Source organism: Aquarana catesbeiana, linkage group LG13 (assembly GCF_042186555.1).
Source record: "Aquarana catesbeiana isolate 2022-GZ linkage group LG13, ASM4218655v1, whole genome shotgun sequence".
In the NCBI taxonomy this organism is placed as follows: domain Eukaryota; kingdom Metazoa; phylum Chordata; class Amphibia; order Anura; family Ranidae; genus Aquarana; species Aquarana catesbeiana.
Genome location: NC_133336.1, coordinates 19,665,195 through 19,669,101, shown reverse-complemented (window position 1 = coordinate 19,669,101; position 3,907 = coordinate 19,665,195).

Sequence of the window (3,907 nt, the reverse complement as noted above, 5' to 3'; positions counted from 1 at the left end):
CTGGTAACAAAAAATAACAACAGATTAACAAACCTTGGACGGCATTCTATTCAAAATACTGCAATAGAGAAAAAAACATCAAATTTACTGTGCCTTGATAAAGTATTCATACCCCTTGACATTTTCCACATTTTGTCATGTTACAACCAGAAACCTAAAATGTATTTTATTGGAAATTTTTGTGATAGACCAATACAAAGTGGCACATAATTGTGAAGTGGAAGGAAAATGATAAATGGTTTTCCAAATTGTTTACAAATAAATATATGAAAAGTGTGGGGGGTACATTTGTATGGCGCCCCCCGGAGTCAATACTTTGTAGAACCTCCTTTCTCTCCAATTACAGCTGCAAGTCTTTTTGGGGATGTCTCTACCAGCTTTGCACATCTAGAGAGGGGCATTTTTGCTCATTCTTCTTTGCAAAATATCTCAAGCTCTGTCAGATTGGATGGAGAGCGTCTGTGAACAGCAAATTTTCAAGTCTTGCCACAGATTCTCGATTGGATATTTACAATAAAAATCCAGACGCCATGACAGTTACACTTCCTGATTGACACTCTACATCAGGGATCCTCAAACTACGGCCCTACAGCTGTTGTGGAACTACACATCCCATGAGGCATTGTAAAACTCTGACAATCACAGACATGACTAGGCATGATGGGAATTGTAGTTCCTGAACACCTGGAGGGCCGCAGTTTGAAGACCCCTGATCTACATGGTAATGCTTTACATTTGTGTGCAGATTCCTAGAAAGGTTTCATTGGATGCTTTATCGCTAATAAATATAATATTATATATATATATATATATATATATATATATATATATATATATATATGTGTGTGTGTGTGTGTGTGTGTGTGTGTGTGTGTGTGTGTGTATATATATATATGTGTGGATAGATAGATAGATATATATATATATATATATATATATATATATATACACACACACACACATATTATATATATATATATATATATATATATATATATATATACACATACATACACACACATACATACACACGCAATGACCGGGTTTAGACTCTTACCCCAGATGATGTCTTAGCAGACGAAACACGTCGGGTCAAGTCTTTTCCTTGTCATTGTGCTCTGGAATTCCTTGGATACCATGTCCTGGTGATATTTTAAGTTTGACGATATGTCTGTTACGTCATCTTTGATGCAAGTGTCCTAATTTTTAAATAAATTTCTCAGTGATGGTTTTGCACTATGTGGAGGCATTTTATGTGAGTTTTGGACTTCATGACCAAGTGAGAGGACCTGCCTTTTGGGAGAACATGGTGTTAGATCCTTAAAGTTACTGCATAGATCACTAGCCTGGAGACATTCCACTTCATATGCTCGTTTGCTGCTGGCATTTGAGCTCCTTAATTCCGGTAAGCGTGTTCAATCTCTCCTCTGGCTGGTGGATGTACATACCATGGTTACTCCTTTAGTGGAGATTGGTGGTCTCTCATAGCAACCATTGGAACTTAACATCTGTAGCTTTCCTCCTTTTGGACTTCTTGGCACATTTGCTCGGACTTTTTCTTTTTACACATATTCATTTATTTGCACTTGCCACTAGGGGTGCAACGGATCAAAAAACTCACAGATCGGATGGATCCTCGGATCAGAGTCTTCGGATCGGATCATTTTCGGATCAGCAAAAAAAAAAAAAAAAAAGACAAATCTTGTTACACCCACCAGAGTTTTAGATTTCACAGTTATTTTCAACACACAAAACGGAGCTTATATGCTTAAATACAGTATTTGTAAATCCGACGGACTGTTTAGATGTTGCATTTTAAACGCAGCAGCAAACCTGCTGACCTTACATGGTTGATAATGTGACAGAACACCTCTGATTTTCACATTTAACATTTAGTTAAATGTGAAAATCAGGTGTTCTGTCACATTATCAACCATGTAAGGTCAGCAGGTTTGCTGCTGCTTTTAAAATGCAACATCTAAACAGTCCGTCGGATTTACAAATACTGTATTTAAGCATATAAGCTCTGTTTTGTGTTGAAAATAACTGTGAAATCTAAAACTCCGGTGGGTGTAACAAGATGTCCACTCGCCCCCTTCTCACTCTATCATTACTGTGCAGGAGTGTGGGGTGTAGCAAGATGGCGACAACGAAACGTCACTGCCTGACGAGACAGCGGCTGCCGCCGGGTGTTCCAAGATGGCCGCAGCTCCGGAGCTAGGCCGAAGCCGCGGCCTTTCCTATGGCCGAGGCCTCGGAATGCTCTGTGGATCGCGTGGTGTGCCGATCCGCAGAGGTTGACCCGTTCGGATCACGGATCGGTGACGACCCGTTGACCCCTACTTGCCACTTTATTGAGCGTTTACATGTAATTATGTGATAATTTGCACTTTGCATTTCTATGCATTTATTTTGCACATTTTCATTAGTTAGTTCACTCAGCGCAGCACTGGTTTTAGATTTACAGATTTTCAATTGGATTTAAGTCTGCACTTTGACTGGGCCATTCTAACACATGAATATGCTTTAAACTAAACCATTCCATTGTAGCTCTGGCTGTATGTTTAGGGTCGTTGTCCTGCTGGAAGGTGAACCTCCACCCCAGTCTCAAGTCTTTTGCAGACTAACAGGTTTTCTTCTAAGATTGCCCTGTATTTGGCACCATCCATCTTCCCATCAACTCTGACCAGCTTCCCTGTCCCTGCTGAAGAAAAGCATCCCCACAACATGATGCTGCCACCACCATGTTTCACAGTGGGGATGGTGCGTTCAGGGTGATGTGCAGTGTTAGTTTTCCCCCACACATAGCTACATAGTTACATAGTTACATAGTTACATAGTTAGTAAGGTTGAATAAAGACACCAGTCCATCCAGTTCAACCTGAGTGAGTGTGTGTCTACAACCCTGACCCTTGTCCCTAACCCTGTACATCGCACACTCACATCAGTCCCTACCCTCAATCCAAGGTCCCCATTCATATACTAGGGCCAATTTTGGACGGAAGCCGATTAACCTACCAGCATGTCTTTGGAGTGTGGGAGGAAACCGGAGTACCCGGAGGAAACCCACGCAGGCACAGGGAGAACATGCAAACTCCAGGCAGGTAGTGTCGTGGTTGGGATTCGAACCAGCGACCCTTTTTTACTGCTAGGTGAGAGTGCTAACCACTGCACCACTGTGCCGCCCTAACCACTGCACCACTGTGCCGCCCATAGCGTTTTGCTTTTAGGCCAAAAAGTTCAATTTTGGTCTCATCTGACCAGAGCACCTTCTTCCACATGTTTGCTGTGTCCCCCACATGGCTTCTCACAAACTACAAACAGGACTTCTTATGATTTTCTTCCAACAATGGTTTTCTTCTTGTCAGTCTTCCATAAAAGTCAGATTTGTGGAGAACACGACTAATAGTTGTCCTGTGGACAGATTCTCCCACCTGAGCTGTGGATCTCTGCAGCTCCTCCAGTTACCATGGACCTCTTGGCTCTTCTCTGATGAATGCTCTCCTTGCCCGGCCGGTCAGTTTAGGTGGACGGCCATGTCTTGGTAGGTTTGCAGTTGTGCCATACTCTTTCCATTTTCAGATGATGGATTGAACAGAGCTCTGTGAGATGTTCAAAGCTTGGGAGATTTATTTATAACCTAACCCTGCTTTAAACTTCTCCACAACTTTATCCCTGACCTGTCTGGTGTGTTCCTTGGCCTTTGTGATGCTGTTTGTTCACTAAGGTTCTCTAACAAATCTCTGAGGGCTTCACAGAACAGCTGTATTTATACTGAGATTAAATGACACACAGGTGGACTCTATTTACCAATTAGGTGATTTCTGAAGGCAATTGGTTCCACTAGATTTCAGTTAGGGGTATCAGAGTAAAAGGGGGCTGAATACAAATGCCCCCTCCACACTTT